Source organism: Somniosus microcephalus, chromosome 9 (assembly GCF_052327205.1).
Source record: "Somniosus microcephalus isolate GS21.2 chromosome 9, FLI_Smic_1.0, whole genome shotgun sequence".
Taxonomy (NCBI): domain Eukaryota; kingdom Metazoa; phylum Chordata; class Chondrichthyes; order Squaliformes; family Somniosidae; genus Somniosus; species Somniosus microcephalus.
The window spans coordinates 224,693,705-224,710,214 of record NC_140995.1 but is presented as its reverse complement, the minus strand read 5'-3'; the positions used below and the strand labels follow the sequence as shown (position 1 = coordinate 224,710,214).

The 16,510-nt window shown below is 45.5% G+C and overlaps 1 protein-coding gene across 2 annotated transcripts in view; it reads right to left on the bottom strand.

Moving 5' to 3' along the window:
• Positions 1–16,510, bottom strand: part of kif6 (kinesin family member 6) — a 705,324-nt gene that overhangs the window by 557,375 nt on the left and 131,439 nt on the right. The gene's annotated exons all lie outside the window — the stretch shown is intronic.

The following is a 16,510-nucleotide window of genomic DNA, read 5'->3' as shown; positions in this document are numbered from 1 at the left end:
CCTTTCTCCAGAGTTCTAGTCACTACATCCAATAGAGGGAGCTGTACCGTTCCTTAATACACATAAATACCCATTTTGTTTTGGCCAGTCAGGTGTCTAGCATGATGGCAATCCATTACCATGCTTAGGAAGCCCTAAAACAAGTTTCTGTTTTCTCAATGCAGAGTACAAACTCTCTCCCTTTTGGGAAGTACCCCACTAGAATCCCAAGTGTGCAGAGTATTGCTGGAGTCTAACCAACTAAAATCACACAGAGTACTAGCAACAGCACTGGTAACCAATGTTCCCCGTAATTTTTTTTGGTCCATTCATAGTTTCGTGCACGCGCGAACTTTAACATTGCAAAAGCCGGTGCTGGGTGGCGTGGGACCGGCAGAGAGCAGCGCGTCCGCACAGGTGTGGTCTCACCAAAGCCCTGTACAATTGAAGTAAGACTTCCGTACTCTTGTACTCCAACCCCCTTGCAATAAAGGCCAACATGCCATTTGCCTTCCGAATTGCTTGCTGTACCAGCTTTCTAACTTTGTGTTTCCTGTACAAGGACACCAAAATCTCTCTGTACACCAACATTTAAGAGTTTCTCACCATTTAAAAAAATCCTGTTTTTTTATTCTTCCTACCAAAGTGAATAACCTCACATTATACTCCATCTGCCATCTTACTGCCCACTCACTTAACCTGTTAATATCCCTTTGCAGGCTCTGTGTGTCCTCCTCACAGCTTACTTTCCCACCTAGCTTTGTATCATCAGCAAACCTGGATACATTGCACTCGGTCCCTTCATTTAAGTCATTAATATAGATTGTAAATAGCTGAGGCCCCAGCACTAGTTATGGCCTGCCAACCAGAAAATGTCCATTTATCCCTACTCTCTGTTTTCTGTCCATTAACCAATCCTCTATCCAACCCCATGAGCCCTTACATTGTGTAGCAACAATTTATGTGGCACCTTATCGAATGCCTTTTGGAAATCCAAATATACTACATCCACTGGTTCCCCTTTATCTGCCCTGTTAGTTACATACTCAAAAAACTCAAATAAATTTATGAAACACAATTTCCCTTTCATAAAACCTTTTCCCCTTTCCACCATCTACAAGGCACAAGTCAGGAGTGTGATGGAATACTCTCCAGTTGCCTAGATGAGTGCAAATCCAAAAAGCTCAACCAACCAGGACAAAGCAGCAAACTTGATAAGCACCCCATCTCCTTCTTAGGCAGTCCCTTGGGACCGAGGATGACTTGCTTCCATACTAAAAATGAGTTCTCAGGGACCTACAGTCTCTGTCACAGGTGGGGCACACAGTGGTTAAAGGCACAGGTGGGTGGGGTGCTTGGGTTGACGTGTGCTCCTTCCACTGTTTGTGCTTGGCTTCCGCTTGCTCCCGTCGAAGAGACTCAAAGTGTTCGGCGTCTTCCCGGATGCTTCCCCTCCACTTTGTGCGGCCTTGGGCCAGGGATTCCCAGGTGTCGGTGAGGATGTTGCACTTTTTCAAGGAGGCTTTGAGGGTGTCCTTGAAGCGTTTCCTCTGCCCACCTGGAACGCTCTTGCCGCGTCGAAGCTCCGAGTAGAGCGCTTGTTTTGGGAGTCTCGGATTGGGCATGCGGACGATGTGGCCCATCCATTGGAGCTGATCGAGCATGGTCAAAGCTTCGATGCTGGGGATGTTGGCCTGAGCGAGAACACTGACGTTGGTGCGCCTATCCTGCCAATGGATTTGCAGGATCTTGCGGAGGCAGCGTTGGTGGTACCTCTCCAGTGCTTTGAGGTGCCTGCTGTAAATATAAATGTCTATGAAGCATACAGGAGGGCGGGTATCACTACAGCTCTGTAGACCATGAGCTTGGTGCTGGGTTTGAGGTCCTGGTCTTCACTCTCTTCCTCAGGCGACCGAAGGCTGCACACTGAAGGCGGTGTTGGACTTCGTCATCAATGTCTGCCCTTGTTGACAGTAGGCTCCCGAGGTATGGAAAGTGGTCCATGTGTCCAAGGCCTCGTCGTGGATTTTGATAATCAGGGAGCAGTACTGTGTGGCAGGGGCAGGTTGGTAGAGCACCTTTTTCTTACGGATGTTTAGTGTAAGGCCCATGCTCTCGTATGCTTCAGTGAAGGTGTTGACGATGGTTTGGAGTTTGGCCTCCGAGTGTGCGCAGATGCAAGCGTCGTCTGCATACTGTAATTCGATGCCAGAGGATGGGTCGACCTTGGATCTGGACTGGAGGTGGCGTAGGTTGAACAGTTTCCGTTTGTTCTGTAGATTAGCTCCACTCCAGCGGGGAACTTACTGAGGGTGAGATGGAGCATTTCAGCCAGGAAGATCAAGAAGCACGCTGATGCAATGACACAGCCTTGCTTGACCCCGGTCCGTATATGAATTCGGTCTGTGGTGGATCCATTGGTCAGGATCACGTCCGAGCAAGGGACCATAAGAACATCCGCATCACCCGCGCCATGACAGGAGCTGATGACTGCTGGACAGACCACCGCCTAATCCGCTCTGTCATCTCCATCAACGTAGCCCCAAAACAGTGGTGGCAACAGAAGCAATGCCGCAGGAAAATCAACGCTGGAGCACTCAAAGACCCTGCTAAGAAAGCCCTATTCAGCCTGCGCCTCACAACCAACCAGATGACTCCCAGTGATTCAGAGACACAGAGTGTCCACAGCGCCTGGTCTGCACTCAAGGCCTCCATAATCAGCACCTGTGAAGAGACGCTCGGTCACTCGACCAGGAAACACCAACACTGGTTCGACGAGAACGACCTGGAGATCCAGGAGCTAATAAGCTGCAAGCGCAAGGCATTCCTGATCTGGAAACAGCAACAGAACTCGAGAGCAAGAAAGCAGCTCTACAGAGGACTGAAGACCGAGATCCAACAAAAAACTCGCGACCTAAAGAACAGATGGTGGATGGATAAAGCACAGGAGATCCCGCAGCTAGCCAACAACCATGACATGTGTGGATTCTTTAATGTGGTCAAGACCACCTACGGCCCAAGCACCCAAGGTCCTACCCCACTGCGGGCCAAGAACGGAGAGGTATTCATCAAGGACAGAGAGGCAGTCAGTGCCCGCAGGAAGGAGCACTTCGAAGATCTCCTTAACCTAGACTCTGTCTTCGACGCGAGTGTCCTCAACTCCATCCCGCAGTATGCTACTCGCCACCACCTCAACACAACCCCAGCCCGGCATGAGGCTGAAAAGGCCATCCGACAACTAAAGAACAACAAGGTCTCAGGAGCAGATGGAATCCCCACCGAGGCACTAAAACATGGCGGAGAAGCACTATTGCCGCGAATACATGAACTCATTTCTCTTATTTGGAAGGAGGAGAGCATGCATGGGGAACTCAGAGACGCCGTAATCGTGACCTTCTTCAAGAAAGATTGCGGTAATTACAGAGGAGTCTCCCTGCTGTCTGCCACAGGGAAAGTCATCGCAAGAATCCTCCTCAATCGCCTTCTCCCAGTGGCTGAAGAGCTCCTCCCAGAGTCGCAATGCGATTCCGCCCACTAAGGGGCACAATGGACATGATCTTCACTGCGCGTCAACTATAAGAGAAATGCAGGGAACAGCACCAACCGCTGTACATGGCCTTCTTTGACCTCACAAAGGCCTTCGACACCGTCAACCGTGAGGGATTATGGAGTGTCCTCCTCAAATTCGGCTGCCCTCAAAAGTTTGTCACCATCCTCCGCCTGCTTCACGATGACATGCACCCCATCTACCACCTTAAACATTCACTCCCTCCACCATCAGCGTACCTTGGCTACAGTGTGTACCATCTACAAGATGCACTGCAGCAACTAGCCAAGGCTTCTTCGGCAACACCTAGAAGGACAAGGACAGCAGGCGCATGGTAACACCATCACCTCCAAGTTCCCCTCCAAGTCACACACCATCCTAACTTGGAAACATCTCGCCATTCCTTCATCGTCGCTGGGTCAAAATCCTGGAACTCCCTCCCTAACAGCACTGTGGGAGTACCTTCACCACACGGACTGTAGCGATTCAAGAAGACGGCAATGGCAATTAGAGATGTGCAATAAATGCTGGCCTTGCCAGCAACGCCTACATCCCATGAATGAAAAAAAAGTCAGTGATTAATAACTGACAAGCACGATTTCAGCCATTGGTACGGAGAATTCCTCACAAGCAACAACAGGACTCACCAAATCTAGGAGCAAACTGCTAGCATTCTTGCGACCACAGCATGGACACATATCATACAATGGTGCAAATCTGCAGCAGCAGCAGCTTGCCTCCCTACAAACCAATCATAGTGGGCACCAAACCCTGGATATGGTATGTGTGTTCTCATACCTCGTCCTATTAATACTTTCCAGCAGGTGGCGTCTCAGAGGTCATCAGCAATATAATAGACTTCAGCACGGTGGAAGGGCCAATGCAGAACAGCTTGCGATGTGTCAGCCACCTCGATGTTCTAGACATCAAGTCCAATGATACTTCGTGGCAGGTTGGTGCAGACCTGAGCCTTCTAACCTCTGAGCCCTCCAACCTATCAACCATTTACCCTATTTTTGCAACAAATCCACCTAACAGGTTGGTCCTGGATGATAGACATGGGATGAAAAAACCCTTCCATTGCATGTCTAGGAGTTCTGAACCATTAAAGAGAACTGTTTGGAAGCATGTTATATACCCCACAAATTTAGCCTGCATTGGGACTTTGCTCAGTGAAGAAAATTCCATCATCATCACTGCTTTCAATAGCAATATTCTGATCACAGGACTGAGGGAGAGACACTTGCTGAATGGGATCACATTCAGACTCTACCCCCCAAATAAATCAAATTATGCAAAAGTATAGGTAATAGGTGTTGAGGCCAAACCTAGGCAAATGATTCTGAGAGCCACCTTGAAACTCCTGAGTATTTGACCCAGACTGCAGAAAAATATCAGGATGCCTGATCTATCAAACTATCCAAACAAAGACTTGCAATGCGGTGTTTCAGTCAATACATATCCATTCAAACAGAGCCATGCGCAACAGATATTTCTTCCACATAGTCTTTGTTGGGATATTTGTTTCTTCCAAAGCAGAGCTGCTGTGAAAAGGCAATGCTTTTATTTTGCTACATCATCAAGAACGTCTAATGGAAGAAATCCTGATTAGGGCACGTTATCTCCCTACTTTTGTCTAAAATGATGGATTGAGCACTGGATAGCTGAAGGGAACTGCAATTAACTAGGGAGGTAGATAGGGCTTTAAACTAAATAAGTGGGGGGGGGGGGGGGGGAGGGTCCCCGTGGAGAGAAATCTAGAACGCTAAAGAGAAAAGACAAGGAAGCAGTGCAGGAAAGTGATTGGGGTAAGGATAACCAGATTGTGTCAGGAAGGGTAGAGAGTACAAACAAAAGAGTGCACTAACAAATAGGGTCCGGGTATGAAAAAATGGTAATAAGACAAATAGGGCCATAGTACAAAAAAAATTAAGATGTCTAAAAATGTTAAAAAGACAAATCTAAAGGCACTGTGTCTGAATGCACGAAGCATTCGTAATAAGGTAGACGAATTAACAACGCAAATAGATGTAAACGGATATGATAAAATTGCGATTACGGAGACATGGCTGCAGGGTGACCAAGGCTGGGAGCTGAATATCCAAGGATATTCGATATTTAGAAAGGAGGTGGGGTGGCGTTGTTAGTAAAGGATGAAATCAGAGCAATAGTGAGAAAGGATATTGGCTCAGAAAATAAAGATGTAGAATCAGTCTCTGTGGAGCTAAGAAGCTCCAAGGGGCAGAAAACATTGGTGGGAGTTGTCTATAGCCCTCCAAACAGTAGTGGTAATGTAGGGAATGGCATCAAACAGGAAATTAGAAATACATGTAACAAGGATACTACAGTAATCATGGGTGATTTTAATCTACATATAAACTGGCCAACCCAAATTAGGAATAATACTGTGGCGGATGAATTCCTGGAGTGTGTACAAGATGGTTTTTTAGACCAGTACGTTGAGGAGCCAACTACGGAACAGGCTATCCTAGACTGGGTATTGTGCAATGAGAAGCGGTTAATTAATAATCTTGTTGTGCAGGGTCCTTTAGGGAAGAGTGAGCATAACATGGTAGAATTCTTCATTAAGATGGAAAGTAAAGTACAAGAAACTTTCGTTTAAACGGCAACTAAATATCCGGAACGCTCTATCCACCGGCAAAATTCTGGCTCCGAAAACAACACCTCAATAACTGGCAATGTTGCCGAGTCCGAGTTTCCAACGGTTGCCGAGTTAGTTAGTGGGGGTAGTTCTCCAAACTGCCACTACTCGGCCTCTTGGCACTATCGGAAGTCGGAACACCTCAGAAACCCTGCATCAGGAGTCTGACTCTCCCACGCTGCCGGTAGCCTCTTCTGATCCGCCATTTTTCGGGGTTCCAGTACTGTGTGTCTCCAACGCTGTTGGAACTCATTGGCCTAGAAATTCAGTGGGCCTTGCGCCCACTTAGCGCCTAAAGAGGTCTTTTGCGTCGGCGGGGTGGTAGCGCGGAAATTGAGTGCAGCGGTATTGGCGGCGGTAGCCGTTAGCGCTGCGCCGGGACCGATGACGTCATCGGTGTGCGCGGTGGCCCGCAACGCCTCGAAACCGCGCCGATCCCCATATTTATTTGCGGCCGCCTCCTCCGAAGCGGGCGCAAACAGCGACCAGAAAACGGGGCCGTCCTGCTGCCATAGTGGGGCGCTTTAAAGCGGAAGGTGCGGCCGGCTGCTTTTTCGGCGGCCGCCTGCCCGCACCTCCTTCCCCGGCCTCCTCCACCCCCCCGCGGCATTGCCGGCTGGTTTCGGGGAGCCCGGCACTTCTCCGTTGTGCCGGGCTCTTTTGCCGGCACTCGCGATCGGGGCTCCGGCCGTTGCAGGCACCTCCCCCTTAAGAGAAGGAGGAGGCCTGCAGTGCCGCAGCCTGCCGCACCGCATCGGGTGGCGCTGCGGCAACTAGCGCGCCGATATTCAGTTGCAGCGCCCCAAACGGAGGCGGGCACACCCTGGTATAGCGCCCGCTTCCGAATTGGGGCGCAGAAGACGAATATACGGCGTGCGCTAATGCCTCCCCGCCCAGCGCTAACTTTTGGGCGCGAGCGAGCTGCCCGCGCCCAAGTGAATTTCTAGGCCATTGGATTGCATTATGGAAATCCCAAAAGTTGATCCAACCAAAAGGAAGAGAGTGGTGTTAACTTTAAAACAGAAAATCGATATATGCCAATGACTAGAAAGGGGAGAGAAGCGTATGAACATTATGAATGAATTCAAAATCGGTTCGTCAACAATCTACGACATCAAAGCGCAGAAGGATAAGCTGCTCAAGTTTTATGCAAGCTCGGAGACATCTAAGAGTGTAGAGAAACGGCGTATGCTTCGTAAGCCTAAGCTTGAAGAGCTGGATACCGTGCTTTATGAGTGGTTTTCTCTTAAGCGTTCAGAGGGTGTTCTGATTTCCGGACCCATGCTAATCAAAAAAGCGAAGGATTTCTACGCAAAGATGGAGCTCACTGACAAGTGTGCTTTCTCTGATGGATGGCTAACGTGCTTCAAGGTACGGCACGGGATACGACGACTCGATATTTCCGGGGAGAAGAAATCAGCTGATCACGACGCCGCAGAAGAATACTGCGATTATTTCAATCGGATTGTGCAGCAACATGATTTGTCGCCAGCACAGCTATACAATGCCGATGAAACTGGCTTATTGTGGAGGTTTTTGCCAGAATCAACGCTTGCTGGGGCTAGTGAGGCTAATGCTTCAGGTTACAAGAAAAATAAAGATCGTGTAACCATGTTAACATGTGCGAACGCTGCTGGATCACACCGGGTTAAACTTCTCGTCATTGGGAAGTATAAAAATCCCCGTGCATTTAAGAATGTGAAGCACTTACCTGTTCAGTACAAAGCTCAAAGAAATGCTTGGATGGATAAGGAAATCTTTTCAAATTGGTTCCATCATATTTTTGTTCCATCTGTGAGGGGACATTTCCGTAGAATAAGGAAACCTGAAGATAGCAAATGCATTTTATTGCTTGATAATTGTAGAGCCCATCCGCATGAATCCGAGTTGGTTTCTGGAAATATTTTCACCATTTATTTGCCACCAAATGTAACTTCTCTCATACAACCCATGGACCAGGGCGTTATCCAAAATCTCAAGTGTCATTACAAGAAAGACTTCCTACGTAAACTGATAAGCCAAGATGACAGTACAGGTATTCACGCATTTCAGAAGGGATACAATCTTAAAGATGCCATCTTTAATGTTGCATGTTCCTGGAAATTGGTGAAAGGTCATACTTTGAGACAAGCCTGGTGCAAATTGTGGCCTTCTGTAATGTTTGTTGAAGGTTCTTCTTCAGAGGAGGAATTTCATGGGTTCAATCTTCGTCCACGGAGGACTGCAGTAATGAAAATGGCTGGCATGGTGAAAAATGTAGGCCCAGCAAACCCTCTACGTCACCTCAGTGAACGTGATATTGAGCAGTGGGTTGATGCAGATAGAGAAGTTGCTGTTGTGCATTTGCTAAGTGATGATGAAATAATGGAGAATGTTTTGAATCCAAAGAAAGAAAAGGAAAGTGTGATGGAAAATAAAGAGGATGAGATTTCTGAAGAGAACAAGATTTCTTGGGCTAAAGCTGCAGAAGATTTTGTTTCATTACTTAAATTTGCTGAAAGCCATTCTTGCTATTCTGCCCAAGATGTTATGCACCTCCATATTCTGCATTCCACCTTTCTACAAAGAAGGCAAGAGTCCACTAAGCAAGCAGACATCCGGGACATGTTTAAGAAAGCTTCCAAAAGAGTTGGAGCAGTGCAAGTGCCTGAAGAATCTATTGAAGTGCATGATCCTGATGACCCAGCTGGCATGGATATTCCTGATGAACCAGTTGGCTTGGAATAAGTGTACAGTCAACCACCGTACAGTACTGTACTGTACAGTCGTTTATAGGTTTTGGTGTACATAAGAACATAAGAAGTAGGAGCAGGAGTAGGCCATACGGCCCCTCGGGCCTGCTCCGCCATTGAATAGGATCATGGCTGATCCGAATCTAGACTCACGTCCACTTCCATGCCCTCTCCCCGTAACCCCTAATTCCCTTATTTGCTAGGAAACTGTCTATCTCCATTTAAAATTTATTTAATGTTGCAGCTTCCGCAGCTCTCTGGGGTAGCAAATTCCATAGATTTACTACCCTCTGAGTGAAGAAGTTTCTCCTCATCTCAGTTTTGAAAGGGCAGCCCCTTTTTCTTAGATTATGCCCCCTAGTTCTAGTCTCACCCATCAGTGGAAACATCCTCACCGCATCCACCCGATCAAGCCCCCTCACAATCTTATATGTTTCGATAAGATCGCCTCTCATTCTTCTGAACTCCAATGAGTAGCGTCCCAACCTACTCCTCAACCTTTCCTCATACGTCAACCCCCTCATCTCCGGAATCAACCAAGTGAACCTTCTCTGAACCGCCTCGAGAGCAAGTATATCTTTTCTTAAATATGGAAACCAAAATTGCACGCAGTATTCCAGGTGTGGCCTCACCAATACCCTGTATAACTGCAGCAAGACTTCCCTGTTTTTATACTCCATCCCCCTCGCAATAACAGCCAAGATTCCATTGGCCTTCCTGATCACCTGCTGCACCTGCATACTAACTTTTTGTGTTTCATGCACCAGGACCCCCAGATCCCTTTGTACTGTAGCACTTTGCAGTTTCTCTCCATTCAGATAATAACTTGCTCTTTGATTTTTTCTGCCAAAGTGCATAACCTCACACTTTCCAACATTATATTGCATCTGCCAAATCTCTGCCCACTCACTTAGCCTGTCTATGTCCTTTTGCAGGTTTTTTATGTCCTCCTCACTCACTCACTACTGTTAAGTCATTTATAAGTTTTGTTTTACTGTTAAGTCGTTTATAAGATTTGTTTTACAGTACTGTTAAGTCGTTTATAAGTTTTGTTTTACTGTTAAGTAATTAAAGAGTTATGGATTACCATCAACTGGCAGTACTGTACTTAATCAAGCATCTTTCACCATCCATTTAACACATTCTGTAGGTGAGTACCCAATTACTGTATATTGCACATTTCTTGATTTTTAAATTTTTCTTTGTTAAAAATAGCCTGGGTAGATAAACCGCTCGGTCATCCGGAACTTTTGATAGATCGGCAACACGCCGGTCCCGGATACCACAAAGTTTCCTGTAGTCCAATCCAAAACTAGAGTCCTAAATCTAAACAAAGGAAACTACGAAGGTATGAGGAGGAAGTTGGCTATGATAGATTGGGAGATTCATTAAAAGGCATGGCGGTGGATAGGCAATGGCTAACATTTAAAGGAACGAATGCATGAATTGTTACAGTTATACATTCTTTTCTGGCACAAAAACACAAAAGAAAAAGTGACCCAACCATGGCTAACAAAAGAAATTAAGGACAGTATTAGATCCAAAGATGAGTCATATAAAGTTGCCAGAAAAAGTAGCAAGCCTAAGGATTGGGAGCTGTTTAGAGTTCAGCAAAAAAAGGACCAAGAGATTGATTAAGAGGGGAAAAATAGAGTATGAGAGTAAACTTGCAAGGAATATAAAAGCAGACTGTAAAAGCTTCTACAAGTATGTAAAAAGAAAAAGATTAGTGAAGACAAATGTAGGTCGCTTGCAGTCAAAAACGGGAGAATTTATAATGGGGAACAAGGAAATGGCTAGGCAATTAAACAAATACTTTGGTTCTGTCTTCATGGAAGAGGACACAAATAACTTCCCAGAAATGCTAGGGAACCAAGGGTCTAGTGAGGAGGAGGAATTAAAGGAAATTAGTATTAGTAAAAAAATAGTGCTGGAGAAATTAATGATACTGAAAGCCAATAAATCCCCAGGGCCTGATAATCTGCATCCCAGAGTACTAAAAGAGGTAGCCTTGGAAATAGTGGATGCATTGGTTGTCATCTTTCAAAATTTTATAGATTATGGAACAGTTCCTGTAGATTGGAGCGTGGCAAATGTAACCCCACTGCAGGAAACTTTGTGTTATCCGGAGGCTAAATGTCCGGCAAGCTCGAGCCACCGGCAAAAATCAGGAGCCGTTTTGTTAGGTTTTTTTTCTTCTCGTGGCTTTTTTTTCTTCTCGTGGCTTTTTTTTCAACAGTCAGGCTCTGCAAAGTCTCTGTAGCTTAGCAACAGCTTCAGAGAGACGCTTCCAAGGTACGGGCCGACTGTTTAGAAGCTGTTGCTAATCAACAGCGTTTGTTGTCAGATACGGAGATGAAAAGCTCCGTATGCTTCAACATTGACGCTGGAGTGTCCGGCAGTTTTGATAGATCGGCAACAGCTCGGTCCCGTCGGTGCCGGATAGCACAAAGTTTCCTGTATTTAAAAAAGGAGAGCAAAAACAGGGAATTACAGACCAGTTAACCTAACATCAGTAGTAGGGAAAATGCTAGTCTATTATAAAGGATAAGGGAGAACCAGTGGATGTGGTGTATTTGGACTTTCAGAAGGCTTTCGATAAGTTACTGCATAAGAGATTAGCGTGCAAAGTTAAAGCACACAGGATTGGGGGCAAGGTACTGTCTTGGATAGAGAACTGGTTGGCAGACAGGAAGCAAAGAGTTGGAATAAACGGGTCCTTTTCCGAGTGGCAGACAGTGACTAGTGGGGTACCGCAGGGTTCGGTGCTAGGACCCCAGCTATTCACAATATATACTAATGATCTAGACGAGGGAACTAGATGTAATATCTCCAAGTTTACAGAAGACACAAAGCTGGGTGGGCGTGTGTGCTGTGAGGAGGATACAGAGAAACTCCAGTATGATTTGGACAGGTTGGGAGATTGGGCAGATGCATGGCAATTGCAGTATAATGTGGATAAATGCGATGTTATCCACTTCGGTGGCAAAAACAGGAAGACAGATTATTATCTGAATGGCAATAGATTGGGAAAAGGGGAAGTGCAATGAGACCTGGGTGTCCTTGTGCACCAGTCACTGATAAGTATGCAGGTGCAGCAGGCGGTTAAGAAGGCAAATGGTATGTTGGCCTTCATAGCGAGAGGATTCGAGTACAGGAGCAAGGATGTCTTGCTGCAGTTGTACAGGGCCTTGGTGAGACCACACCTTGAGTATTGTGTGCAGTTTTGGTCACCTTATCTGAGGAAGGATACTCTTGCCATGCAGAGAGTGCAGCAAAGATTCACCAAACTGATACCTGGGATGACGTATGAGGAGAGATTGGATCGATTAGGCTTATTTCGCTAGAGTTTAAAAGAATGAGAGGGGATCTCATTGAAACTTTTAAAATTCTAACAGGACTAGACAGACTAGATGCAGGATGTTCCTGATGGCGGTGGAGTCCAGAACCAGGGGTCACAGTCTAAGGAGTAAGCCACTTAGGACTGAGATGAGGAGGAATTTCTTCACCCAGAGAGTGGTGAACTTGTGGAATTCTCTACCACAGAAGGCAGTTGAGGCCAATTCATTAAATATATTCAAGAAGGAGTTAGATATATTTCTTAAAGCTAAAGGGATCAAGGGATATGGGGAGAAAGCAGGGACAGGGTACTGAATTTGGATGATCAGCCATGATTTCATTAAATGGCAGAACAGGCTCGAGGGGCCGAATGGCCGACTCCTGCTCCTATCTTCTATGTATCTATGTATCTAGGATGTGATAACAGGACACTTAGAAAATATCAACCTGATTAGACAAAGTCAACATGGATTTATGAAAGGGAAATCGTGTTTGACAAACCTACTGGAGTTTTTTGAGGATGTGACTGGTAGAATAGACAAGGGAGAATCCACTGGATGTGGTATATTTGGACTTTCAGAAGGCCTTTGATAAAGTCCCACATAAGAGGTTAGTGTGCAATATTAAAGCACATGGGATTGGGGGTAATATACTGGCATGGATTGAAAATTGGTTAACAGACAGGAAACAGAGAGTAGGAATAAATGGGTCTTTTTCAGGGTGGCAGGCGGTACCGCAGGGATCAGTGTTTGGGCCCCAGCTATTCACAATATATATATCAATGATTTGGATGAGGGAACCAAATGTAATATTTTGAAGTTTGCTGACGACACAGAACTAGGTAGGATTGTGAGTTGTGAGTAGGATGCAAAGAGGCTTCAAGGCGACTTAGACAAGTTGAGTGAGTGGGCAAATTCATGGCAGATTCAGTGTAACGTGGATAAATGTGAAGTTATCCACTTTGGCAGGAAAAACAGAAAAGCAAAGTATTATTTAAAATGGGGATAGATTGGGAAATGTTGGTGTACAAAGGGACCTGGGTGTCCTTGTACACCAGTCACTGAAAGCAAATATGCAGGTGCAGCAAGCAGTTAGGAAGGCAAATGGTATGTTGGCCTTCATTGCAAGAGGATTTGAGTACAGGAGCAAGGATGTCTTACTACAGTTATACAGGGCTTTGGTGAGACCACACCTGGAGTACCGTGTGCAGTTTTGTTCTCCCTATCTAAGAAAGGATATACTTGCCATAGAGGTAGTGCAGCGAAGGTTCACCAGACTGATTCCTGGGATGGCAGGACTGTCGTATGAGGAGAGATAGGATCGACTAGGCCTATATTCACTATAGTTTAGAAGAATGAGAGGGGATCTCATTGAAACATATAAAATTCTGACAGGGCTAGACAGACTGGATGCAGGGAGGATGTTTCCCCTGGCTGGGGGCTCTAGAATGAGGGGTAACAGTCTCAGGATACAGGGTAGGTCATTTAGGACTGAGATGAGAAGAAATTTCTTCACTCAGAGGGTGGTGAACCTGTGGAATTCTCTACAGAAGGCTGTGGAGGCCAAGTCACTGAATATATTTAAGAAGGAGATAGATTTCTAGACACAAACGGCATCAAGGGGTATGGGGAGAGTGCGGGAATATGGTATTGAGATGGAGGATCAGCCATGAGCATACTGAATGGCAGAGCAGGCTCAAAGGGCCAAATGGCCTACTCCTGCTCCCATTTTTCTATGTTTCTTAAGTACTATTGAATATTAGAACTAAACCTCTTTCTTTCAATTGTAGGAGAATTCAGTGTTCATACTTTTCACACAGTTTATCCCTCAGTGACCTATGAAGATGAGGCTCTCGGGGTGTTGTAATATTAATTAGCATTGTCCATAGTCATAGTAATAAGATGATCGGACACCGAAAAAATCAGGTGTTTTTCACTTCCAGAGCAATGAACTAGTGTTTCAAGATTAAGTTCAGTGCTTTGAAATTGCAATATGAAATCTGTAATTTATCGTATCTCATAATCTGGTAATTGATCAGATACCAGCATCAATAATTTAACTGTGATCTCAATAGTAAAATCAGTTTTCAACATTTATATTACAGCTCACAGCACTAAATCTGGTGTTGATATTCTGTAACAATTCGATAGACAATAGAATCAATTGTTATGAAGCAATGGGAATTCGTGTCTAACTACTAAGTTAAGTTCCATTCAAGAACAAATGAATAGATGCCATTGATGCTGGCTCGTGCTCAGGTTAACATTATTCCACAGTACCTCTGAATTCAGGCCAGCAGAAAGCCTACTTCTGGAGCGTCAATTGCAGCTGGTGTGACAGGGAGTGAGCAACTGAATGATAATTATCCAGCAGATTTTGCCCTGGGGTGTATAGAAACATAGAAGATGGGAGCAAGAGTAGGCCATTCGGCCCGTCAAGCCTGCTCCACCATTTAATGTGATCATGGCTGATCATCCAAATTCAGTATCCTGTCCCTGCTTTCTCCCCATATCCCTTGATCCCTTTAGCCTTAAGAAATATATCTAACTCCTTCTTGAATATATTTAATGAATTGGCCTCAACTGCCTTTTGTGGTAGAGAATTCCACAGGTTCACCACTCTCTGGGTGAAGAAATTCTTCCTCATCTCTGTCCTAAATGGCCTACCCCTTATCCTTAGACTGTACCCCCTGGTTCTGGACTCCCCCACCATTGGGAACATCCTTCCTGCATCTAGTCTGTCTAGTCCTGTTAGAATTTTATAAGTTTCAATGAGATCCACTCTCATTCTTCTAAACTCCAGCAAATATAAGCCGAATCGATCCAATCTCTCCTCATACGTCATTCCTGCCATCCCAGGTATCAGTCTGGTTAATCTTCGCTGCGCTCCCTCCATGGCAAGATCATCCTTCCTCAGATAAGGCGACCAAAACTGCACACAATACTCAAGGTGTGGTCTCACCAAGGCCCTGTACAACTGCAGCAAGACATCCTTGTTCCTGTACTCGAATCATCTCGCTATGAAGGCCAACATACCATTTGCCTTCTTAACCCCCTGCTGCACCTGCATGCTTACCTTCAGTGACTGGTGCACAAGGACACCCAGGTCTCGTTGCACGTCCCCTTCTCCCAATCTATTGCCGTTCAGATAATCTGCCTTCCTGTTTTTGCCACCAAAGTGGATAACCTCGCATTTATCCACATTATACTGTATCTGCCATGCATCTGCCCAATCACCCAACCTGTCCAAATCATGCTGGAGTTTCTCGGCATCCTCCTCACAGCACACACGCCCACCCAGCGTTGTGTCGTCTGCAAACGTGGAGATATTACATCTAGTTCCCTCGTCTAGATCATTAATATATATTGTGAATAGCTGGGGTCCTAGCACCGATCCCTGCGGTACCCCACTAGTCACTGCCTGCCACTCGGAAAAAGACCCGTTTATTCCAACTCTTTGCTTCCTGTCTGCCAACCAGTTCTTTATCCAAGTCAGTACCTTACCCCCAATCCCATGTGCTTTAACTTTACACACTAATCTCTTATGCGGGACCTTATCGAAAGCCTTCTGAAAGTCCAAATACACCACATCCACTGGTTCTCCCTTATCTATTCTACCAGTTACATCCTCAAAAAATTCCAGTAGATTAGTCAAGCACAATTTACCTTTTATAAATCCATGTTGACTTTGTCTGATCCCATCAATGTTTTCCAAGTGCTCTGCTATTACATCTTTTATAAGGAACTCTAGCATTTTCCCCACTACCAATGTCAGGCTTACCGGTCTGTAATTCCCCGTTTTCTCTCTACCACCTTTTCTGAATATTGGGGTTACATTAGCTACCCTCCAATCCATGGGAACTGTTCCAGAAAATTTTGGAAGATGACCAGCATGCATCTACTATTTCTAGGGCCACTGCCTTAAGTACCCTAGGATGTAGATTATCAGGCCCTGGGGATTTATCGGCCTTCAATCCCGTCAATTTCCATAACACCATTTCCCTAGAAATACTGATTTCATTCAGTTCCTCCCTCTCATTAGACCCTATGTTCTCCGATATCTCTGGGAGTTTATTTGTGTCCTCTTTTGTGAAGACAGAACCAAAGTATGTATTTATTTGGTCAACCATTTCTTTGTTCCCCATTATAAATTCCCCTGATTCTAACTGCAAGGGACCTACGCTTGACTTCACCACTCTTTTTCTCTTCACATATCTATAGAAGCTTTTACAGTCAGTTTTTATGTTCCCTG